Raw genomic sequence first — 24,542 nt, 5'->3', positions numbered from 1 at the left:
TTATTAATCAAACAAATATTTTAAAAATACCTCATAATTCCCGGCTTCTCAAGCCTTATTGCTTAATTAATGGACTAAGTAATTTCTGATTTTCAATTGGTTCTGAGAGCGATAAATGCCCCACCCAGCCAAAGTCAGCCACACCCTTAGTATTCCACTCATCGGGTTTCCGTAGTGTAGTGGTTATCACGTTCGCCTAACACGCGAAAGGTCCCCGGTTCGAGACCGGGCGGAAACAATTTTTAACAAATTGGACAGTAAGCCTATTCACTTAGGGCTCGGTCCCAATTTCGAATTCATGCTTTTCCTTCGCACTTCTCAGTATTTGGTATTCAGACTTACCTTTTTTGTCGCGTAACGCACTCTGCATGTGTGGCTAGCTTGGGCGCTCTGAATATATTCCTGCTACGTGTGGTCTGAGGTCCATAATGATTCAAATAGTTTACCACTCCAGGGTAAGCCGACAAGAAACACAGCCCTTATTTTAAGTGTTTTTAAAATCCCCTGTGGGGAACATGAAGGGTGGAAAAATGATTGGAACCATTTTCCTGTTTGACCGCTAGTTTTTAATGGGTATTATGGCTCTTTCTGTGGTACTCACTTTGGGATATTATGTGAGGTAAACTTGTGGGCATTCCTAATATTTTCCACGACTTCCTCTTTTTTATTGTAGTTTCAGTAGTGTAGTGGTTATCACGTTCGCCTCACACGCGAAAGGTCATATTCAATATTTCCCAATGCCCAGAGGCTAGCATTTGGTTTGAAACAGTTGTGGTTTATCTAAACCTTGCTGTCTACCTCTCCGGCCTGTGGATCAATGTTGCCGTTTTTTTGGGGACCTCCACCGTGCGATCTGTATGAATGTGAACAGACTGACAGCTTCTCTGAGCCAGGCAAATTCATTTATCAGGGTCATTGTAATGGATATATCCAAAGAAATGGCAATATAATCCAAGGTAAAACAAACAAAAATGTAGATCGTTTTCTGTCATTTCAGCTGCTTGATGTGATTGTGTGATAGATTTAGTTGGCTGGCTAGCAAAGGAAAAGAAGCTAGCCTGCATAGGTACAGTGCATTCGGAAAGTTTTCAGGCCCCTTACTTTTTTCCACATTTTGTTACGTTACAGACTTATACTAAAATGGATGAAATAAAATAAAATCTATCTACACACAATACCCCATAATGACAAAGCAATAACATATAGTTTTTATTAATCAAACAAATATTTTAAAAATACCTCATAATTCCCGGCTTCTCAAGCCTTATTGCTTAATTAATGGACTAAGTAATTTCTGATTTTCAATTGGTTCTGAGAGCGATAAATGCCCCACCCAGCCAAAGTCAGCCACACCCTTAGTATTCCACTCATCAGGTTTCCGTAGTGTAGTGGTTATCACGTTCGCCTAACACGCGAAAGGTCCCCGGTTCGAGACCGGGCGGAAACAATTTTTAACAAATTGGACAGTAAGCCTATTCACTTAGGGCTCGGTCCCAATTTCGAATTCATGCTTTTCCTTCGCACTTCTCAGTATTTGGTATTCAGACTTACCTTTTTGTCGCGTAACGCACTCTGCATGTGTGGCTAGCTTGGGCGCTCTGAATATATTCCTGCTACGTGTGGTCTGAGGTCCATAATGATTCAAATAGTTTACCACTCCAGGGTAAGCCGACAAGAAACACAGCCCTTATTTTAAGTGTTTTTTAAATCCCCTGTGGGGAACATGAAGGGTGGAAAAATGATTGGAACCATTTTCCTGTTTGACCGCTAGTTTTTAATGGGTATTATGGCTCTTTCTGTGGTACTCACTTTGGGATATTATGTGAGGTAAACTTGTGGGCATTCCTAATATTTTCCACGACTTCCTCTTTTTGTATTGTAGTTTCAGTAGTGTAGTGGTTATCACGTTCGCCTCACACGCGAAAGGTCATATTCAATATTTCCCAATGCCCAGAGGCTAGCATTTGGTTTGAAACAGTTGTGGTTTATCTAAACCTTGCTGTCTACCTCTCCGGCCTGTGGATCAATGTTGCCGTTTTTTTGGGGACCTCCACCGTGCGATCTGTATGAATGTGAACAGACTGACAGCTTCTCTGAGCCAGGCAAATTCATTTATCAGGGTCATTGTAATGGATATATCCAAAGAAATGGCAATATAATCCAAGGTAAAACAAACAAAAATGTAGATCGTTTTCTGTCATTTCAGCTGCTTGATGTGATTGTGTGATAGATTTAGTTGGCTGGCTAGCAAAGGAAAAGAAGCTAGCCTGCATAGGTACAGTGCATTCGGAAAGTTTTCAGGCCCCTTACTTTTTTCCACATTTTGTTACGTTACAGACTTATACTAAAATGGATGAAATAAAATAAAATCTATCTACACACAATACCCCATAATGACAAAGCAATAACATATAGTTTTTATTAATCAAACAAATATTTTAAAAATACCTCATAATTCCCGGCTTCTCAAGCCTTATTGCTTAATTAATGGACTAAGTAATTTCTGATTTTCAATTGGTTCTGAGAGCGATAAATGCCCCACCCAGCCAAAGTCAGCCACACCCTTAGTATTCCACTCATCAGGTTTCCGTAGTGTAGTGGTTATCACGTTCGCCTAACACGCGAAAGGTCCCCGGTTCGAGACCGGGCGGAAACAATTTTTAACAAATTGGACAGTAAGCCTATTCACTTAGGGCTCTCCCAATTTCGAATTCATGCTTTTCCTTCGCACTTCTCAGTATTTGGTATTCAGACTTACCTTTTTTGTCGCGTAACGCACTCTGCATGTGTGGCTAGCTTGGGCGCTCTGAATATATTCCTGCTTCGTGTGGTCTGAGGTCCATAATGATTCAAATAGTTTACCACTCCAGGGTAAGCCGACAAGAAACACAGCCCTTATTTTAAGTGTTTTTAAAATCCCCTGTGGGGAACATGAAGGGTGGAAAAATGATTGGAACCATTTTCCTGTTTGACCGCTAGTTTTTAATGGGTATTATGGCTCTTTCTGTGGTACTCACTTTGGGATATTATGTGAGGTAAACTTGTGGGCATTCCTAATATTTTCCACGACTTCCTCTTTTTGTATTGTAGTTTCAGTAGTGTAGTGGTTATCACGTTCGCCTCACACGCGAAAGGTCATATTCAATATTTCCCAATGCCCAGAGGCTAGCATTTGGTTTGAAACAGTTGTGGTTTATCTAAACCTTGCTGTCTACCTCTCCGGCCTGTGGATCAATGTTGCCGTTTTTTTGGGGACCTCCACCGTGCGATCTGTATGAATGTGAACAGACTGACAGCTTCTCTGAGCCAGGCAAATTCATTTATCAGGGTCATTGTAATGGATATATCCAAAGAAATGGCAATATAATCCAAGGTAAAACAAACAAAAATGTAGATCGTTTTCTGTCATTTCAGCTGCTTGATGTGATTGTGTGATAGATTTAGTTGGCTGGCTAGCAAAGGAAAAGAAGCTAGCCTGCATAGGTACAGTGCATTCGGAAAGTTTTCAGGCCCCTTACTTTTTTCCACATTTTGTTACGTTACAGACTTATACTAAAATGGATGAAATAAAATAAAATCTATCTACACACAATACCCCATAATGACAAAGCAATAACATATAGTTTTTATTAATCAAACAAATATTTTAAAAATACCTCATAATTCCCGGCTTCTCAAGCCTTATTGCTTAATTAATGGACTAAGTAATTTCTGATTTTCAATTGGTTCTGAGAGCGATAAATGCCCCACCCAGCCAAAGTCAGCCACACCCTTAGTATTCCACTCATCAGGTTTCCGTAGTGTAGTGGTTATCACGTTCGCCTAACACGCGAAAGGTCCCCGGTTCGAGACCGGGCGGAAACAATTTTTAACAAATTGGACAGTAAGCCTATTCACTTAGGGCTCGGTCCCAATTTCGGAATTCATATGCTTTTCCTTCGCACTTCTCAGTATTTGGTATTCAGACTTACATTTTTGTCGCGTAACGCACTCTGCATGTGTGGCTAGCTTGGGCGCTCTGAATATATTCCTGCTTCGTGTGGTCTGAGGTCCATAATGATTCAAATAGTTTACCACTCCAGGGTAAGCCGACAAGAAACACAGCCCTTATTTTAAGTGTTTTTAAAATCCCCTGTGGGGAACATGAAGGGTGGAAAAATGATTGGAACCATTTTCCTGTTTGACCGCTAGTTTTTAATGGGTATTATGGCTCTTTCTGTGGTACTCACTTTGGGATATTATGTGAGGTAAACTTGTGGGCATTCCTAATATTTTCCACGACTTCCTCTTTTTGTATTGTAGTTTCAGTAGTGTAGTGGTTATCACGTTCGCCTCACACGCGAAAGGTCATATTCAATATTTCCCAATGCCCAGAGGCTAGCATTTGGTTTGAAACAGTTGTGGTTTATCTAAACCTTGCTGTCTACCTCTCCGGCCTGTGGATCAATGTTGCCGTTTTTTTGGGGACCTCCACCGTGCGATCTGTATGAATGTGAACAGACTGACAGCTTCTCTGAGCCAGGCAAATTCATTTATCAGGGTCATTGTAATGGATATATCCAAAGAAATGGCAATATAATCCAAGGTAAAACAAACAAAAATGTAGATCGTTTTCTGTCATTTCAGCTGCTTGATGTGATTGTGTGATAGATTTAGTTGGCTGGCTAGCAAAGGAAAAGAAGCTAGCCTGCATAGGTACAGTGCATTCGGAAAGTTTTCAGGCCCCTTACTTTTTTCCACATTTTGTTACGTTACAGACTTATACTAAAATGGATGAAATAAAATAAAATCTATCTACACACAATACCCCATAATGACAAAGCAATAACATATAGTTTTTATTAATCAAACAAATATTTTAAAAATACCTCATAATTCCCGGCTTCTCAAGCCTTATTGCTTAATTAATGGACTAAGTAATTTCTGATTTTCAATTGGTTCTGAGAGCGATAAATGCCCCACCCAGCCAAAGTCAGCCACACCCTTAGTATTCCACTCATCAGGTTTCCGTAGTGTAGTGGTTATCACGTTCGCCTAACACGCGAAAGGTCCCCGGTTCGAGACCGGGCGGAAACAATTTTTAACAAATTGGACAGTAAGCCTATTCACTTAGGGCTCGGTCCCAATTTCGGAATTCATGCTTTTCCTTCGCACTTCTCAGTATTTGGTATTCAGACTTACCTTTTTTGTCGCGTAACGCACTCTGCATGTGTGGCTAGCTTGGGCGCTCTGAATATATTCCTGCTTCGTGTGGTCTGAGGTCCATAATGATTCAAATAGTTTACCACTCCAGGGTAAGCCGACAAGAAACACAGCCCTTATTTTAAGTGTTTTTAAAATCCCCTGTGGGGAACATGAAGGGTGGAAAAATGATTGGAACCATTTTCCTGTTTGACCGCTAGTTTTTAATGGGTATTATGGCTCTTTCTGTGGTACTCACTTTGGGATATTATGTGAGGTAAACTTGTGGGCATTCCTAATATTTTCCACGACTTCCTCTTTTTGTATTGTAGTTTCAGTAGTGTAGTGGTTATCACGTTCGCCTCACACGCGAAAGGTCATATTCAATATTTCCCAATGCCCAGAGGCTAGCATTTGGTTTGAAACAGTTGTGGTTTATCTAAACCTTGCTGTCTACCTCTCCGGCCTGTGGATCAATGTTGCCGTTTTTTGGGGACCTCCACCGTGCGATCTGTATGAGTGAACAGACTGACAGCTTCTCTGAGCCAGGCAAATTCATTTATCAGGGTCATTGTAATGGATATATCCAAAGAAATGGCAATATAATCCAAGGTAAAACAAACAAAAATGTAGATCGCTTTCTGTCATTTCAGCTGCTTGATGTGATTGTGTGATAGATTTAGTTGGCTGGCTAGCAAAGGAAAAGAAGCTAGCCTGCATAGGTACAGTGCATTCGGAAAGTTTTCAGACCCCTTACTTTTTTCCACATTTTGTTACATTACAGACTTATACTAAAATGGATGAAATAAAATAAAATCTATCTACACACAATACCCCATAATGACAAAGCAATAACATATAGTTTTTATTAATAAAACAAATATTTTAAAAATACCTCATAATTCCCGGCTTCTCAAGCCTTATTGCTTAATTAATGGACAAAGTAATTTCTGATTTTCAATAGGTTCTGAGAGCGATAAATGTCCCACCCAGCCAATGTCAGCCACACCCTAAGTATTCCACTCATCGGGTTTCCGTAGTGTAGTGGTTATCATGTTTGCCTAACACGCGAAAGGTCCCCGGTTCGAGACCGGGCGGAAACAATTTTTAACAAATTGGACAGTAAGCCTATTCACTTCGGCCTCGGTCCCAATTACGGAATTCATGCTTTTCCTTCGCACTTCTCAGTATTTGGTATTCAGACTTACCTTTTTTGTCACGTAACGCACTCTGCATGTGTGGCTAGCTTGGGCGCTCTGAATATATTCCTGCTACGTGTGGTATGAGGTCCATAATGATTCAAATAGTTTACCACTCCAGGGTAAGCCGACAAGAAACACAGCCCTTATTTTAAGTGTTTTTTAAATCCCCTGTGGGGAACATGAAGGGTGGAAAAATGATTGGAACCATTTTCCTGTTTGACCGCTAGTTTCTAATGGGTATTATGGCTCTTTCTGTGGTACTCAATTTGGGATATTATGTGAGGTAGACTTGTGGGCATTCCTAATATTTTCCACGACTTCCTCTTTTTGTATTGTAGTTTCAGTAGTGTAGTGGTTATCACGTTCGCCTAACACGCGAAAGGTCCCCTGTTCGAGGCAGGGGGGAAACAATTTTTAACAAATTGGACAGTAAGCCTATTCACTTAGGGCTCGGTCCCAATTTCGGAATTCATGCTTTTCCTTCACACTTCTCAGTATTTGGTATTCAGACTTACCTTTTTTGTCGCGTAACGCACTCTGCATGTGTGGCTAGCTTGGGCGCTCTGAATATATTCCTGCTTCGTGTGGTCTGAGGTCCATAATGATTCAAATAGTTTACCAGTCCAGGGTAAGCCGACAAGAAACACAGCCCTTATTTGAAGTGTTTTTAAAATCCCCTGTGGGGAACATGAAGGGTGGAAAAATGATTGGAAACATTTTCCTGTTTGACCGCTAGTTTTTAATGGGTATTATGGCTCTTTCTGTGGTACTCACTTTGGGATATTATGTGAGGTAGACTTGTGGGCATTCCTAATATTTTCCACGACTTCCTCTTTTTGTATTGTAGTTTCAGTAGTGTAGTGGTTATCACGTTCGCCTCACACGCGAAAGGTCATATTCAATATTTCCCAATGCCCAGAGGCTAGCATTTGGTTTGAAACAGTTGTGGTTTATCTAAACCTTGCTGTCTACCTCTCCGACCTGTGGATCAATGTTGCCGTTTTTTTGGGGACCTCCACCGTGCGATCTGTATGAATGTGAACAGACTGACAGCTTCTCTGAGCCAGGCAAATTCATTTATCAGGGTCATTGTAATGGATATATCCAAAGAAATGGCAATATAATCCAAGGTAAAACAAACAAAAATGTAGATCGTTTTCTGTCATTTCAGCTGCTTGATGTGATTGTGTGATAGATTTAGTTGGCTGGCTAGCAAAGGAAAAGAAGCTAGCCTGCATAGGTACAGTGCATTCGGAAAGTTTTCAGACCCCTTACTTTTTTCCACATTTTGTTACATTACAGACTTATACTAAAATGGACGAAATAAAATAAAGTCTATCAACACACAATGCCCCATAATGACAAAGCGATAACATATCGTTTTTATTAATAAAACAAATATTTTAAAAATACCTCATAATTCCCGGCTTCTCAAGCCTTATTGCTTAATTAATGGACAAAGTAATTTCTGATTTTCAATAGGTTCTGAGAGCGATAAATGTCCCACCCAGCCAATGTCAGCCACACCCTAAGTATTCCACTCATCGGGTTTCCGTAGTGTAGTGGTTATCATGTTTGCCTAACATGCAAAAGGTCCCCGGTTCGAGACCGGGCGGAAACAATTTTTAACAAATTGGACAGTAAACCTATTCACTTCGGCCTCGGTCCCAATTACGGAATTCATGCTTTTCCTTCGCACTTCTCAGTATTTGGTATTCAGACTTACCTTTTTTGTCACGTAACGCACTCTGCATGTGTGGCTAGCTTGGGCGCTCTGAATATATTCCTGCTACGTGTGGTATGAGGTCCATAATGATTCAAATAGTTTACCACTCCAGGGTAAGCCGACAAGAAACACAGCCCTTATTTTAAGTGTTTTTTAAATCCCCTGTGGGGAACATGAAGGGTGGAAAAATGATTGGAACCATTTTCCTGTATGACCGCTAGTTTCTAATGGGTATTATGGCTCTTTCTGTGGTACTCAATTTGGGATATTATGTGAGGTAGACTTGTGGGCATTCTTAATATTTTCCACGACTTCCTCTTTTTGTATTGTAGTTTCAGTAGTGTAGTGGTTATCACGTTCGCCTAACACGCGAAAGGTCCCCTGTTCGAGGCAGGGGGGAAACAATTTTTAACAAATTGGACAGTAAGCCTATTCACTTAGGGCTCGGTCCCAATTTCGGAATTCATGCTTTTCCTTCACACTTCTCAGTATTTGGTATTCAGACTTACCTTTTTTGTCGCGTAACGCACTCTGCATGTGTGGCTAGCTTGGGCGCTCTGAATATATTCCTGCTTCGTGTGGTCTGAGGTCCATAATGATTCAAATAGTTTACCAGTCCAGGGTAAGCCGACAAGAAACACAGCCCTTATTTGAAGTGTTTTTAAAATCCCCTGTGGGGAACATGAAGGGTGGAAAAATGATTGGAAACATTTTCCTGTTTGACCGCTAGTTTTTAATGGGTATTATGGCTCTTTCTGTAGTACTCACTTTGGGATATTATGTGAGGTAGACTTGTGGGCATTCCTAATATTTTCCACGACTTCCTCTTTTTGTATTCTAGTTTCAGTAGTGTAGTGGTTATCACGTTTGCCTCACACGCGAAAGGTCATATTCAATATTTCCCAATGCCCAGAGGCTAGCATTTGGTTTGAAACAGTTGTGGTTTATCTAAACCTTGCTGTCTACCTCTCCGGCCTGTGGATCAATGTTGCCGTTTTTTTTGGGACCTCCACCGTGCGATCTGTATGAATGTGAACAGACTGACAGCTTCTCTGAGCCAGGCAAATTCATTTATCAGGGTCATTTTAATGGATATATCCAAAGAAATGGCAATATAATCCAAGGTAAAACAAACAAAAATGTAGATCGTTTTCTGTCATTTCAGCTGCTTGATGTGATTGTGTGATAGATTTAGTTGGCTGGCTAGCAAAGGAAAAGAAGCTAGCCTGCATAGGTACAGTGCATTCGGAAAGTTTTCAGGCCCCTTACTTTTTTCCAAATTTTGTTATGTTACAGACTTATACAAAAATGTATGAAATAAAATAAAATCTATCTACACACAATACCCCATAATGACAAAGCAATAACATATAGTTTTTATTAATCAAACAAATATTTAAAAAATACCTCATAATTCCCGGCTTCTCAAGCCTTATTGCTTAATTAATGGACAAAGTAATTTCTGATTTTCAATAGGTTCTGAGAGCGATAAATGCCCCACCCAGCCAAAGTCAGCCACACCCTTAGAATTCCACTCATCAGGTTTCATTACATTTACATTTAAGTCATTTAGCAGGTCTTATCCAGAGCGACTTACAAATTGGTTTCCGTAGCGTAGTGGTTATCACGTTTGCCTAACACGCGAAAGGTCCCCGGTTCGAGACCGGGCAGAAACAATTTTAACAAATTGGACAGTAAGCCTATTCACTTAGGGCTCGGTCCCAATTTCGGAATTCATGCTTTTCCTTCGCACTTCTCAGTATTTGGTATTCAGACTTACCTTTTTGTCGCATAACGCACTCTGCATGTGTGGCTAGCTTGGGCGCTCTGAATATATTCCTGCTACGTGTGGTCTGAGGTCCATAATGATTCAAATAGTTTACCATTCCAGGGTCTTATCCAGACAAGAAACACAGCCCTTATTTTATCCAGTGTTTTTAAATCTTTGGGGAACATGAAGGGTGGAAAAATGATTGGAACCATTTTCCTGTTTGACCGCTAGTTTCCATGAATGGGTATTATGGCTCTTTCTGTGGTACTCAGGGATATTATGGTGATTGACTTCCTGTCCTGTATTGTGAGTTTCAGTTTGTTCCACCATTGAGGGCCAGATTCAATATTTCAATGCCCAGAGGCAGTTTTGTTTGGGCAGTTGTGGTTTATCTAAACCTCAGTGGTAGTCTAGGCGAGCTCCAGAGGTGGATCAATGTTGCCCTTTTTTGGGGTACCTCCACCAGAGCCTGTACTGAATGTGAACAGACCCCCTGACAGCTCCTCTGAGGCAGGCAAATGGTCTTTATCAGGGTCATTGTAACTGGATATATCCAAAGGAATGGCAATATAATCGGGGTAAAACAAACAAAATGTAGAAGGTTTCTGTCATTTCAGACTGCTTGATGTTGTGTGATAGTTTAGTTTAATGGCTAGGCAAAGGAAAAGCCAAGCTAGCCTGCATAATCAAGACAGATGACAAGTGCCTGGAAAGGACCTGCGCCCTTCCTGTTTTCCACAGGGTGTTACTTACAGACTTGTAGAGCATGAAAAGGAACGGGACACCGCCTTGATGTTAGTTGAGAACGTCAGGGTGTTGTAAGGACACGCCAAGGTTCTTATTAATCTGGGAAACAAATATTTTAAAAATACCATGAATTCCGAGATCATGGAACGCCAGTCCTTGCCCGGGAGGACTAAGGAGTAATTTGCTGATTTTCAGCTTGAGGTTCTGATCCGTAAATGCCCCACACTGATATGTCAGCCAGACATGCAGAGATGCGATCCACCACCTGGTCATCAGTAGGGGGAAAGGAGAAGATTAATTGTGTGTCTAACTGCATAGCAATGATTCAGAGACCATGTGGGTTATGACAGAGCCAACAACTTGGTGTAAGCGAGAATAAGAGAGGGCCTAGAACAGAGCCCTGGGGACACCAGTGGTGAGAGCGCGTGGTTCAGGAGACAGATTCTCGCCACGCCACCTGGTATTCAGACTTACCCTGTCAGGTAAGACGCAATCCAAATAGTCTGCATGCGCCGGAGAGAAACCTCAACTCGGAGAGGGTGGAGAGGAGGATCTGATGGTTCACAGTATCGAAGGCAGCCGATAAGGTTTAGAAGGATGAGAGCAGAGGAGAGAGAGTTATTTAGCAGTGCGGAGCGCCTCCGTGATTGAGAAGAGCAGTCTCAGTTGAATGACTAGTCTTTTGAAACCTGACTGATTTGGATACTCAAAGGTCGTTCTGGATAGATAGCGGTAGAGCTGGCCAAGGACGGCACGCCAAGAGTTTTGGAGAGAAAAGATCTTTTTTGGGATACTGGTCTGTAGTTTCAGTTGACATCGGAGGGATCGAGTGTAGGTTTTTTCAGAAGGGGTGCAACTCTCGCTTTTGAAGAGGGAGGGACTAGCCAGCGTCAGGGATGAGTTGATGAGCGAGGTGAGGTAAGGGAGAAGGTCTCCGGAAATGGTCTGGAGAAGAGAGGTAGGGGATCAGGGTCAAGCGGGCAGGTTGTTGGGCGGAATGTGGCAGACACAAGACAGATTTCATCTGGAGAGAGAGGGATTTGAGAAAGAGGTCAGAGCATAGGGTAGGGCAGTGAGAGCAGAAAGAAAGGGTGTCGTTTGACTTAGCAAACGAGGATCGGATGTCAGACCTTCTTTTTGGTTGACGAAGGCATCTGCAGAGAGGGAGGGGGGAAATTTAGGAGGGAGGAGAAGGTGGCAAAGAGCTTCCTAGGGTTAGAGGCAGATGCATTCGGAATTTAGAGCCCTGGTAGAAAGTGGCTTTTAAATTAGAGACAGAGGAGGAAAATGTAGAGAGGAGGGAATGAAAATCTATGCCAGGTCCGCAGGGGAATGCGAAAGTTTCCTCCATTTCCGCTCGGCTGCCCGGGCTCTGTTCTGTGAGCTCTCAATGAGTTGTTAATTACGGAGCGGGAGGTAGGACCGAGCCGGCCTGGAGGATAGGGGACATAGAGAGTCAAAGGATGCAGTAAGGGAGTTTCAGAGTGAGGGTTGATCACGCAGAATCAGGAGATAGGTCCCCTGGAGAAAGTTTGAGCAGAGGGAAGAGATGATAGGATGGAAGAGGAGAAGCCTATTCACTTAGGGCTCGAAGGTTGGGACGGCGCGATACCATCCTTCTCAGTAGTGTCAAGTGTTGGATGAGAGCGAGAGGGAAAAGGATCTGCAAGGTGTGGCTAGCGGAGAATATAGGGGAGTTGCAATGAGGTTAGTGGAAAACAGCATTCAAATAGTTTACCAGTCCAGGGTAAGCCGACAAGAAACACAGCTCTTATTTTAAGCGTTTTTAAAATCCCCCGTGGGGAACATGAAGGGTGGAAAAATGATTGGAACCATTTTCCTGTTTGACCGCTAGTTTTTAATGGGTATTATGGCTCTTTCTGTGGTACTCACTTTGGGATATTATGTGAGGTAAACTTGTGGGCATTCCTAATATTTTCCACGACTTCCTCTTTTTTTATTGTAGTTTCAGTAGTGTAGTGGTTATCACGTTCGCCTCACACGCGAAAGGTCATATTCAATATTTCCCAATGCCCAGAGGCTAGCATTTGGTTTGAAACAGTTGTGGTTTATCTAAACCTTGCTGTCAACCTCTCCGACCTGTGGATCAATGTTGCCGTTTTTTTGGGGACCTCCACCGTGCGATCTGTATGAATGTGAACAGACTGACAGCTTCTCTGAGCCAGGCAAATTCATTTATCAGGGTCATTGTAATGGATATATCCAAAGAAATGGCAATATCATCCAAGGTAAAACAAACAAAAATGTAGATCGTTTTCTGTCATTTCAGCTGCTTGATGTGATTGTGTGATAGATTTAGTTGGCTGGCTAGCAAAGGAAAAGAAGCTAGCCTGCATATGTACAGTGCATTCGGAAAGTTTTCAGGCCCCTTACTTTTTTCCACATTTTGTTACGTTACAGACTTATACTAAAATGGATGAAATAAAATAAAATCTATCTACACACAATACCCCATAATGACAAAGCAATAACATATAGTTTTTATTAATCAAACAAATATTTTAAAAATACCTCATAATTCCCGGCTTCTCAAGCCTTATTGCTTAATTAATGGACAAAGTAATTTCTGATTTTCAATAGGTTCTGAGAGCGATAAATGCCCCACCCAGCCAAAGTCAGCCACACCCTTAGAATTCCACTCATCAGGTTTCCGTAGTGTAGTGTTTATCACTTTCGCCTAACACGCGAAAGGTCCCCGGTTCGAGACCGGGTGGAAACTATTTTTAACAAATTGGACAGTAAGCCTATTCACTTAGGGCTCGGTCCCAATTTCGGAATTCATGCTTTTCCTTCGCACTTCTCAGTATTTGGTATTCAGACTTACCTTTTTTGTCGCGTAACGCACTCTGCATGTGTGGCTAGTTTGGGCGCTCTGAATATATTCCTGCTACGAGTGGTCTGAGGTCCATAATGATTCAAATAGTTTACCACTCCAGGGTAAGCCGACAAGAAACACAGCCCTTATTTGAAGTGTTTTAAAATCCCCTGTGGGGAACATGAAGGGTGGAAAAATGATTGGAAACATTTTCCTGTTTGACCGCTAGTTTTTAATGGGTATTATGGCTCTTTCTGTGGTACTCACTTTGGGATATTATGTGAGGTAGACTTGTGGGCATTCCTAATATTTTCCACGACTTCCTCTTTTTGTATTGTAGTTTCAGTAGTGTAGTGGTTATCACGTTCGCCTCACACGCGAAAGGTCATATTCAATATTTCCCAATGCCCAGAGGCTAGCATTTGGTTTGAAACAGTTGTGGTTTATCTAAACCTTGCTGTCAACCTCTCCGACCTGTGGATCAATGTTGCCGTTTTTTTGGGGACCTCCACCGTGCGATCTGTATGAATGTGAACAGACTGACAGCTTCTCTGAGCCAGGCAAATTCATTTATCAGGGTCATTGTAATGGATATATCCAAAGAAATGGCAATATCATCCAAGGTAAAACAAACAAAAATGTAGATCGTTTTCTGTCATTTCAGCTGCTTGATGTGATTGTGTGATAGATTTAGTTGGCTGGCTAGCAAAGGAAAAGAAGCTAGCCTGCATAGGTACAGTGCATTCGGAAAGTTTTCAGACCCCTTACTTTTTTCCACATTTTGTTACATTACAGACTTATACTAAAATGGATGAAATAAAATAAAATCTATCTACACACAATACCCCATAATGACAAAGCAATAACATATAGTTTTTATTAATCAAACAAATATTTTAAAAATACCTCATAATTCCCGGCTTCTCAAGCCTTATTGCTTAATTAATGGACAAAGTAATTTCTGATTTTCAATAGGTTCTGAGAGCGATAAATGCCCCACCCAGCCAAAGTCAGCCACACCCTTAGTATTCCACTCATCAGGTTTCCGTAGTGTAGTGGTTATCACGTTCGCCTCACACGCGAAAGGTCCCCGGTTCGAAACCGGGCGGAAACAAATTTGAACAAATTGGACAGTAAGCCTATTCACTAAGGGCTCGGTCCCAATTTCGGAATTCATGCTTTTCCTTCGCACTTCTCAGTATTTGGTATTCAGACTTACCTTTTTTGTCGCGTAACGCACTCTGCATGTGTGGCTAGCTTGGGCGCTCTGAATATATTCCTGCTTCGTGTGGTCTGAGGTCCATAATGATTCAAATAGTTTACCAGTCCAGGGTAAGCCGACAAGAAACACAGCCCTTATTTTAAGTGTTTTTAAAATCCCCTGTGGGGAACATGAAGGGTGGAAAAATGATTGGAACCATTTTCCTGTTTGACCGCTAGTTTTTAATGGGTATTATGGCTCTTTCTGTGGTACTCACTTTGGGATATTATGTGAGGTAAACTTGTGGGCATTCCTAATATTTTCCACGACTTCCTCTTTTTGTATTGTAGTTTCAGTAGTGTAGTGGTTATCACGTTCGCCTCACACGCGAAAGGTCATATTCAATATTTCCCAATGCCCAGAGGCTAGCATTTGGTTTGAAACAGTTGTGGTTTATCTAAACCTTGCTGTCTACCTCTCCGACCTGTGGATCAATGTTGCCGTTTTTTTGGGGACCACCATCGTGCGATCTGTATGAATGTGAACAGACTGACAGCTTCTCTGAGCCAGGCAAATGCATTTATCAGGGTCATTGTAATGGATATATCCAAAGAAATGGCAATATAATCCAAGGTAAGACAAACAAAAATGTTGATCGTTTTCTGTCACTTCAGCTGCTTGATGTGATTGTGTGATAGATTTAGTTGGCTGGCTAGCAAAGGAATATAAGCTAGCCTGCATAGGTACAGTGCATTCGGAAAGTTTTCAGACCCCTTACTTTTTTCCACATTTTGTTACATTACAGACTTATACTAAAATGGACGAAATAAAATAAAATCTATCTACACACAATGCCCCATAATGACAAAGCGATAACATATCGTTTTTATTAATAAAACAAATATTTTAAAAATACCTCATAATTCCCGGCTTCTCAAGCCTTATTGCTTAATTAATGGACTAAGTAATTTCAGATTTTCAACAGGTTCTGAGAACGATAAATGTCCCACCCCGCCAAAGTCAGCCACACCCTTAGTATTCCACTAATTAGGTTTCCGTAGTGTAGTGGTTATCACGTTTGCCTCACACGCGAAAGGTCCCCTGTTCGAAACCGGGCGGAAACAAATTTGAACAAATTGGACAGTAAGCCTATTCACTAAGGGCTCGGTCCCAATTTTGGAATTCATGCTTTTCCTTCGCACTTCTCAGTATTTGGTATTCAGACTTACCTTTTTTGTCGCGTAACGCACTCTGCATGTGTGGCTAGCTTGGGCGCTCTGAATATATTCCTGCTTCGTGTGGTCTGAGGTCCAGAATGATTCAAATAGTTTACCACTCCAGGGTAAGCCGACAAGAAACACAGCCCTTATTTTAAGTGTTTTTAAAATCCCCTGTGGGGAACTTGAAGGGTGGAAAAATGATTGGAACCATTTTCCTGTTTGACCGCTAGTTTTTAATGGGTATTATGGCTCTTTCTGTGGTACTCACTTTGGGACATTATGTGAGGTAAACTTGTGGGCATTCCTAATATTTTCCACGACTTCCTCTTTTTGTATTGTAGTTTCAGTAGTGTAGTGGTTATCACGTTCGCCTCACACGCGAAAGGTCATATTCAATATTTCCCAATGCCCAGAGGCTAGCATTTGGTTTGAAACAGTTGTGGTTTATCTAAACCTTGCTGTCTACCTCTCCGACCTGTGGATCAATGTTGCCGTTTTTTGGGGACCACCATCGTGCGATCTGTATGAATGTGAACAGACTGACAGCTTCTCTGAGCCAGGCAAATGCATTTATCAGGGTCATTGTAATGGATATATCCAAAGAAATGGCAATATAATCCAAGGTAAGACAAACAAAAATGTTGATCGTTTTCTGTCATTTCAGCTGCTTGATGTGATTGTGTGATAGATTTAGTTGGCTGGCTAGCAAAGGAATAGAAGCTAGCCTGCATAGGTACAGTGCATTCGGAAAGTTTTCAGACCCCTTACTTTTTTCCACATTTTGTTACATTACAGACTTATACTAAAATGGACGAAATAAAATAAAATCTATCTACACACAATGCCCCATAATGACAAAGCGATAACATATCGTTTTTATTAATAAAACAAATATTTTAAAAATACCTCATAATTCCCGGCTTCTCAAGCCTTATTGCTTAATTAATGGACTAAGTAATTTCAGATTTTCAATAGGTTCTGAGAACGATAAATGTCCCACCCCGCCAAAGTCAGCCACACCCTTAGTATTCCACTAATTAGGTTTCCGTAGTGTAGTGGTTATCACGTTTGCCTCACACGCGAAAGGTCCCCGTTCGAAACCGGGCGGAAACAAATTTGAACAAATTGGACAGTAAGCCTATTCACTAAGGGCTCGGTCCCAATTTTGGAATTCATGCTTTTCCTTCGCACTTCTCAGTATTTGGTATTCAGACTTACCTTTTTGTCGCGTAACGCACTCTGCATGTGTGGCTAGCTTGGGCGCTCTGAATATATTCCTGCTACGTGTGGTCTGAGGTCCATAATGATTCAAATAGTTTACCACTCCAGGGTAAGCCGACAAGAAACACAGCCCTTAATTTAAGTGTTTTTAAAATCCCCTGTGGGGAACATGAAGGGTGGAAAAATGATTGGAACCATTTTCCTGTTTGACCGCTAGTTTTTAATGGGTATTATGGCTCTTTCTGTGGTACTCACTTTGGGACATTATGTGAGGTAAACTTGTGGGCATTCCTAATATTTTCCACGACTTCCTCTTTTTGTATTGTAGTTTCAGTAGTGTAGTGGTTATCACGTTCGCCTCACACGCGAAAGGTCATATTCAATATTTCCCAATGCCCAGAGGCTAGCATTTGGTTTGAAACAGTTGTGGTTTATCTAAACCTTGCTGTCTACCTCTCCGACCTGTGGATCAATGTTGCCGTTTTTTTGGGGACCACCATCGTGCGATCTGTATGAATGTGAACAGACTGACAGCTTCTCTGAGCCAGGCAAATGCATTTATCAGGGTCATTGTAATGGATATATCCAAAGAAATGGCAATATAATCCAAGGTAAAACAAACAAAAATGTAGATCGTTTTCTGTCATTTCAGCTGCTTGATGTGATTGTGTGATAGATTTAGTTGGCTGGCTAGCAAAGGAATAGAAGCTAGCCTGCATAGGTACAGTGCATTCGGAAAGTTTTCAGACCCCTTACTTTTTTCCACATTTTGTTACATTACAGACTTATACTAAAATGGACGAAATAAAATAAAATCTATCTACACACAATGCCCCATAATGACAAAGCGATAACATATCGTTTTTATTAATAAAACAAATATTTTAAAAATACCTCATAATTCCCGGCTTCTCAAGCCTTATTGCTTAATTAATGGACTAAGTAATTTCAGATCTTCAATAGGTTCTGAGAACGATAAATGTCCCACCCCGCCAAAGTCAGCCACACCCTTAGTATTCCACTCATTAGGTTTCCGTAGTGTAGTGGTTATCACGTTCGAGTCACACGCGAAAGGTCCCCGGTTCGAGACCGGCCGGAAACAAATTTGAACAAATTGGAAAGTAAGCCTATTCACTAAGGGCTCGGTCCCAATTTCGGAATTCATGCTTTTCCTTCGCACTTCTCAGTATTTGGTATTCAGACTTACCTTTTTTGTCACGTAACGCACTCTGCATGTGTGGCTAGCTTGGGCGCTCTGAATATATTCCTGCTACGTGTGGTCTGAGGTCCATAATGATTCAAATAGTTTACCACTCCAGGGTAAGCCGACAAGAAACACAGCCCTTATTTTAAGTGTTTTTAAAATCCCCTGTGGGGAACATGAAGGGTGGAAAAATGATTGGAACCATTTTCCTGTTTGACCGCTAGTTTTTAATGGGTATTATGGCTCTTTCTGTGGTACTCACTTTGGGATATTATGTGAGGTAAACTTGTGGGCATTCCTAATATTTTCCACGACTTCCTCTTTTTGTATTGTAGTTTCAGTAGTGTAGTGGTTATCACGTTCGCCTCACACGCGAAAGGTCATATTCAATATTTCCCAATGCCCAGAGGCTAGCATTTGGTTTGAAACAGTTGTGGTTTATCTAAACCTTGCTGTCTACCTCTCCGACCTGTGGATCAATGTTGCCGTTTTTTGGGGACCTCCACCGTGCGATCTGTATGAATGTGAACAGACTGACAGCTTCTCTGAGCCAGGCAAATGCATTTATCAGGGTCATTGTAATGGATATATCCAAAGAAATGGCAATATAATCCAAGGTAAAACAAACAAAAATGTAGATCGTTTTCTGTCATTTCAGCTGCTTGATGTGATTGTGTGATAGATTTAGTTGGCTGGCTAGCAAAGGAAAAGAAGCTAGCCTGCATAGGTACAGTGCATTCGGAAAGTTTTCAGACCCCTTACTTTTTTCCACATTTTGTTACATTACAGACTTATACTAAAATGGATGAAATAAAATAAAATCTATCTACACACAATACCCCATAATGACAAAGCAATAACATATAGTTTTTATTAATCAAACAAATATTTTAAAAATACCTCATAATTCCCGGCTTCTCAAGCCTTATTGCTTAATTAATGGACTAAGTAATTTCAGATTTTCAATAGGTTCTGAGAACGATAAATGCCCCACCCAGCCAAAGTCAGCCACACCCTTAGTATTCCACTCATCAGGTTTCCGTAGTGTAGTGGTTATCACGTTTGCCTCACACGCGAAAGGTCCCCGGTTCGAAACCGGGCGGAAACAAATTTGAACAAATTGGACAGTAAGCCTATTCACTAAGGGCTCGGTCCCAATTTTGGAATTCATGCTTTTCCTTCGCACTTCTCAGTATTTGGTATTCAGACTTACCTTTTTTGTCGCGTAACGCACTCTGCATGTGTGGCTAGCTTGGGCGCTCTGAATATATTCCTGCTTCGTGTGGTCTGAGGTCCATAATGATTCAAATAGTTTACCAGTCCAGGGTAAGCCGACAAGAAACACAGCCCTTATTTTAAGTGTTTTTAAAATCCCCTGTGGGGAACATGAAGGGTGGAAAAATGATTGGAACCATTTTCCTGTTTGACCGCTAGTTTTTAATGGGTATTATGGCTCTTTCTGTGGTACTCACTTTGGGACATTATGTGAGGTAAACTTGTGGGCATTCCTAATATTTTCCACGACTTCCTCTTTTTGTATTGTAGTTTCAGTAGTGTAGTGGTTATCACGTTCGCCTCACACGCGAAAGGTCATATTCAATATTTCCCAATGCCCAGAGGCTAGCATTTGGTTTGAAACAGTTGTGGTTTATCTAAACCTTGCTGTCTACCTCTCCGACCTGTGGATCAATGTTGCCGTTTTTTGGGGACCACCATCGTGCGATCTGTATGAATGTGAACAGACTGACAGCTTCTCTGAGCCAGGCAAATGCATTTATCAGGGTCATTGTAATGGATATATCCAAAGAAATGGCAATATAATCCAAGGTAAGACAAACAAAAATGTTGATCGTTTTCTGTCATTTCAGCTGCTTGATGTGATTGTGTGATAGATTTAGTTGGCTGGCTAGCAAAGGAATATAAGCTAGCCTGCATAGGTACAGTGCATTCGGAAAGTTTTCAGACCCCTTACTTTTTTCCACATTTTGTTACATTACAGACTTATACTAAAATGGACGAAATAAAATAAAATCTATCTACACACAATGCCCCATAATGACAAAGCGATAACATATCGTTTTTATTAATAAAACAAATATTTTAAAAATACCTCATAATTCCCGGCTTCTCAAGCCTTATTGCTTAATTAATGGACTAAGTAATTTCAGATTTTCAACAGGTTCTGAGAACGATAAATGTCCCACCCCGCCAAAGTCAGCCACACCCTTAGTATTCCACTAATTAGGTTTCCGTAGTGTAGTGGTTATCACGTTTGCCTCACACGCGAAAGGTCCCCGGTTCGAAACCGGGCGGAAACAAATTTGAACAAATTGGACAGTAAGCCTATTCACTAAGGGCTCGGTCCCAATTTTGGAATTCATGCTTTTCCTTCGCACTTCTCAGTATTTGGTATTCAGACTTACCTTTTTGTCGCGTAACGCACTCTGCATGTGTGGCTAGCTTGGGCGCTCTGAATATATTCCTGCTTCGTGTGGTCTGAGGTCCAGAATGATTCAAATAGTTTACCACTCCAGGGTAAGCCGACAAGAAACACAGCCCTTATTTTAAGTGTTTTTAAAATCCCCTGTGGGGAACATTGAAGGGTGGAAAAATGATTGGAACCATTTTCCTGTTTGACCGCTAGTTTTTAATGGGTATTATGGCTCTTTCTGTGGTACTCACTTTGGGACATTATGTGAGGTAAACTTGTGGGCATTCCTAATATTTTCCACGACTTCCTCTTTTTGTATTGTAGTTTCAGTAGTGTAGTGGTTATCACGTTCGCCTCACACGCGAAAGGTCATATTCAATATTTCCCAATGCCCAGAGGCTAGCATTTGGTTTGAAACAGTTGTGGTTTATCTAAACCTTGCTGTCTACCTCTCCGACCTGTGGATCAATGTTGCCGTTTTTTGGGGACCACCATCGTGCGATCTGTATGAATGTGAACAGACTGACAGCTTCTCTGAGCCAGGCAAATGCATTTATCAGGGTCATTGTAATGGATATATCCAAAGAAATGGCAATATAATCCAAGGTAAGACAAACAAAAATGTTGATCGTTTTCTGTCATTTCAGCTGCTTGATGTGATTGTGTGATAGATTTAGTTGGCTGGCTAGCAAAGGAATAGAAGCTAGCCTGCATAGGTACAGTGCATTCGGAAAGTTTTCAGACCCCTTACTTTTTTCCACATTTTGTTACATTACAGACTTATACTAAAATGGACGAAATAAAATAAAATCTATCTACACACAATGCCCCATAATGACAAAGCGATAACATATCGTTTTTATTAATAAAACAAATATTTTAAAAATACCTCATAATTCCCGGCTTCTCAAGCCTTATTGCTTAATTAATGGACTAAGTAATTTCAGATTTTCAATAGGTTCTGAGAACGATAAATGTCCCACCCCGCCAAAGTCAGCCACACCCTTAGTATTCCACTCATTAGGTTTCCGTAGTGTAGTGGTTATCACGTTCGCCTCACACGCGAAAGGTCCCCGGTTCGAAACCGGGCGGAAACAAATTTGAACAAATTGGACAGTAAGCCTATTCACTAAGGGCTCGGTCCCAATTTTGGAATTCATGCTTTTCCTTCGCACTTCTCAGTATTTGGTATTCAGACTTACCTTTTTTTGTCGCGTAACGCACTCTGCATGTGTGGCTAGCTTGGGCGCTCTGAATATATTCCTGCTACGTGTGGTCTGAGGTCCATAATGATTCAAATAGTTTACCACTCCAGGGTAAGCCGACAAGAAACACAGCCCTTATTTTAAGTGTTTTTAAAATCCCCTGTGGGGAACATGAAGGGTGGAAAAATGATTGGAACCATTTTCCTGTTTGACCGCTAGTTTTTAATGGGTATTATGGCTCTTTCTGTGGTACTCAATTTGGGATATTATGTGAGGTAGTCTTGTGGGCATTCCTAATATTTTCCACGACTTCCTCTTTTTGTATTGTAGTTTCAGTAGTGTAGTGGTTATCACGTTCGCCTCACACGCGAAAGGTCATATTCAATATTTCCCAATGCCCAGAGGCTAGCATTTGGTTTGAAACAGTTGTGGTTTATCTAAACCTTGCTGTCTACCTCTCCGACCTGTGGATCAATGTTGCCGTTTTTTTGGGGACCTCCACCGTGCGATCTGTATGAATGTGAACAGACTGACAGCTTCTCTGAGCCAGGCAAATGCATTTATCAGGGTCATTGTAATGGATATATCCAAAGAAATGGCAATATAATCCAAGGTAAAACAAACAAAAATGTAGATCGTTTTCTGTCATTTCAGCTGCTTGATGTGATTGTGTGATAGATTTAGTTGGCTGGCTAGCAAAGGAATAGAAGCTAGCCTGCATAGGTACAGTGCATTCGGAAAGTTTTCAGACCCCTTACTTTTTTCCACATTTTGTTACATTACAGACTTATACTAAAATGGACGAAATAAAATAAAATCTATCTACACACAATGCCCCATAATGACAAAGCGATAACATATCGTTTTTATTAATAAAACAGATATTTTAAAAATACCTCATAATTCCCGGCTTCTCAAGCCTTATTGCTTAATTAATGGACTAAGTAATTTCAGATTTTCAATAGGTTCTGAGAACGATAAATGTCCCACCCCGCCAAAGTCAGCCACACCCTTAGTATTCCATTCATTAGGTTTCTGTAGTGTAGTGGTTATCATGTTCGCCTCACACACGAAAGGTCCCCGGTTCGAAACCGGGCGGAAACAAATTTGAACAAATTGGACAGTAAGCCTATTCACTAAGGGCTCGGTCCCAATTTTGGAATTCATGCTTTTCCTTCGCACTTCTCAGTATTTGGTATTCAGACTTACCTTTTTTGTCGCGTAACGCATTCTGCATGTGTGGCTAGCTTGGGCGCTCTAAATATATTCCTGCTACGTGTGGTCTGAGGTCCATAATGATTCAAATAGTTTACCACTCCAGGGTAAGCCGACAAGAAACACAGCCCTTATTTTAAGTGTTTTTAAAATCCCCTGTGGGGAACATGAAGGGTGGAAAAATGATTGGAACCATTTTCCTGTTTGACCGCTAGTTTTTAATGGGTATTATGGCTCTTTCTGTGGAACTCAATTTGCGATATTATGTGAGGTAGTCTTGTGGGCATTCCTAATATTTTCCACGACTTCCTCTTTTTGTATTGTAGTTTCAGTAGTGTAGTGGTTATCACGTTCGCCTCACACGCGAAAGGTCATATTCAATATTTCCCAATGCCCAGAGGCTAGCATTTGGTTTGAAACAGTTGTGGTTTATCTAAACCTTGCTGTCTACCTCTCCGACCTGTGGATCAATGTTGCCGTTTTTTGGGGACCTCCACCGTGCGATCTGTATGAATGTGAACAGACTGACAGCTTCTCTGAGCCAGGCAAATGCATTTATCAGGGTCATTGTAATGGATATATCCAAAGAAATGGCAATATAATCCAAGGTAAAACAAACAAAAATGTAGATCGTTTTCTGTCATTTCAGCTGCTTGATGTGATTGTGTGATAGATTTAGTTGGCTGGCTAGCAAAGGAATAGAACCTAGCCTGCATAGGTACAGTGCATTCGGAAAGTTTTCAGACCCCTTACTTTTTTCCACATTTTGTTACATTACAGACTTATACTAAAATGGACGAAATAAAATAAAATCTATCTACACACAATGCCCCATAATGACAAAGCGATAACATATCGTTTTTATTAATAAAACAAATATTTTAAAAATACCTCATAATTCCCGGCTTCTCAAGCCTTATTGCTTAATTAATGGACTAAGTAATTTCAGATTTTCAATAGGTTCTGAGAACGATAAATGTCCCACCCCAGCCAAAGTCAGCCACACCCTTAGTATTCCACTCATTAGGTTTCCGTAGTGTAGTGGTTATCACGTTCGCCTAACACGCGAAAGGTCCCCGGTTCGAGACCGGGCGGAAACAAATTTGAACAAATTGGACAGTAAGCCTATTCACTGAAGGGCTCGGTCCCAATTTTGAATTCATGCTTTTCCTTCGCACTTCTCAGTATTTGGTATTCAGACTTACCTTTTTGTCGCGTAACGCATTCTGCATGTGTGGCTAGCTTGGGCGCTCTGAATATATTCCTGCTACGTGTGGTCTGAGGTCCATAATGATTCAAATAGTTTACCACTCCAGGGTAAGCCGACAAGAAACACAGCCCTTATTTTAAGTGTTTTTAAAATCCCCTGTGGGGAACATGAA

At 41.1% G+C, this 24,542-nt stretch overlaps 18 non-coding genes across 18 annotated transcripts; all 18 read left to right on the top strand.

The window, feature by feature from the left end:
• Positions 1–165: 165 nt before the first annotated feature.
• On the top strand, positions 166–238 carry trnav-aac (transfer RNA valine (anticodon AAC)). Its single transcript has one exon. It is a non-coding gene; the product is annotated as a tRNA-Val (tRNA).
• A 1,136-nt stretch (positions 239–1,374) lies between these two features.
• On the top strand, positions 1,375–1,447 carry trnav-aac (transfer RNA valine (anticodon AAC)). Its single transcript has one exon. It is a non-coding gene; the product is annotated as a tRNA-Val (tRNA).
• Positions 1,448–2,583: 1,136 nt separating this feature from the next.
• trnav-aac (transfer RNA valine (anticodon AAC)) lies at positions 2,584–2,656 on the top strand. Its single transcript has one exon. It is a non-coding gene; the product is annotated as a tRNA-Val (tRNA).
• A 1,135-nt stretch (positions 2,657–3,791) lies between these two features.
• Positions 3,792–3,864, top strand: trnav-aac (transfer RNA valine (anticodon AAC)). The gene has a single exon. It is a non-coding gene; the product is annotated as a tRNA-Val (tRNA).
• Positions 3,865–5,003: 1,139 nt separating this feature from the next.
• Positions 5,004–5,076, top strand: trnav-aac (transfer RNA valine (anticodon AAC)). The gene has a single exon. It is a non-coding gene; the product is annotated as a tRNA-Val (tRNA).
• A 1,135-nt stretch (positions 5,077–6,211) lies between these two features.
• Positions 6,212–6,284, top strand: trnav-aac (transfer RNA valine (anticodon AAC)). The gene has a single exon. It is a non-coding gene; the product is annotated as a tRNA-Val (tRNA).
• A 436-nt stretch (positions 6,285–6,720) lies between these two features.
• On the top strand, positions 6,721–6,793 carry trnav-aac (transfer RNA valine (anticodon AAC)). Its single transcript has one exon. It is a non-coding gene; the product is annotated as a tRNA-Val (tRNA).
• A 1,138-nt stretch (positions 6,794–7,931) lies between these two features.
• Positions 7,932–8,004, top strand: trnav-aac (transfer RNA valine (anticodon AAC)). The gene has a single exon. It is a non-coding gene; the product is annotated as a tRNA-Val (tRNA).
• A 436-nt stretch (positions 8,005–8,440) lies between these two features.
• On the top strand, positions 8,441–8,513 carry trnav-aac (transfer RNA valine (anticodon AAC)). The gene has a single exon. It is a non-coding gene; the product is annotated as a tRNA-Val (tRNA).
• A 1,199-nt stretch (positions 8,514–9,712) lies between these two features.
• On the top strand, positions 9,713–9,785 carry trnav-aac (transfer RNA valine (anticodon AAC)). Its single transcript has one exon. It is a non-coding gene; the product is annotated as a tRNA-Val (tRNA).
• Positions 9,786–13,294: 3,509 nt separating this feature from the next.
• Positions 13,295–13,367, top strand: trnav-aac (transfer RNA valine (anticodon AAC)). The gene has a single exon. It is a non-coding gene; the product is annotated as a tRNA-Val (tRNA).
• A 1,137-nt stretch (positions 13,368–14,504) lies between these two features.
• Positions 14,505–14,577, top strand: trnav-cac (transfer RNA valine (anticodon CAC)). Its single transcript has one exon. It is a non-coding gene; the product is annotated as a tRNA-Val (tRNA).
• A 1,138-nt stretch (positions 14,578–15,715) lies between these two features.
• trnav-cac (transfer RNA valine (anticodon CAC)) lies at positions 15,716–15,788 on the top strand. The gene has a single exon. It is a non-coding gene; the product is annotated as a tRNA-Val (tRNA).
• A 3,556-nt stretch (positions 15,789–19,344) lies between these two features.
• On the top strand, positions 19,345–19,417 carry trnav-cac (transfer RNA valine (anticodon CAC)). The gene has a single exon. It is a non-coding gene; the product is annotated as a tRNA-Val (tRNA).
• A 1,137-nt stretch (positions 19,418–20,554) lies between these two features.
• trnav-cac (transfer RNA valine (anticodon CAC)) lies at positions 20,555–20,627 on the top strand. Its single transcript has one exon. It is a non-coding gene; the product is annotated as a tRNA-Val (tRNA).
• A 1,137-nt stretch (positions 20,628–21,764) lies between these two features.
• Positions 21,765–21,837, top strand: trnav-cac (transfer RNA valine (anticodon CAC)). The gene has a single exon. It is a non-coding gene; the product is annotated as a tRNA-Val (tRNA).
• Positions 21,838–22,976: 1,139 nt separating this feature from the next.
• On the top strand, positions 22,977–23,049 carry trnav-cac (transfer RNA valine (anticodon CAC)). Its single transcript has one exon. It is a non-coding gene; the product is annotated as a tRNA-Val (tRNA).
• A 1,138-nt stretch (positions 23,050–24,187) lies between these two features.
• trnav-aac (transfer RNA valine (anticodon AAC)) lies at positions 24,188–24,260 on the top strand. The gene has a single exon. It is a non-coding gene; the product is annotated as a tRNA-Val (tRNA).
• The last annotated feature ends 282 nt before the right edge of the window (positions 24,261–24,542 follow it).

The sequence above is a fragment of the Oncorhynchus keta genome, unplaced genomic scaffold (genome assembly GCF_023373465.1).
Source record: "Oncorhynchus keta strain PuntledgeMale-10-30-2019 unplaced genomic scaffold, Oket_V2 Un_contig_21597_pilon_pilon, whole genome shotgun sequence".
Classification (NCBI taxonomy): domain Eukaryota; kingdom Metazoa; phylum Chordata; class Actinopteri; order Salmoniformes; family Salmonidae; genus Oncorhynchus; species Oncorhynchus keta.
This window is presented reverse-complemented; position numbering and strand designations above follow the sequence as displayed.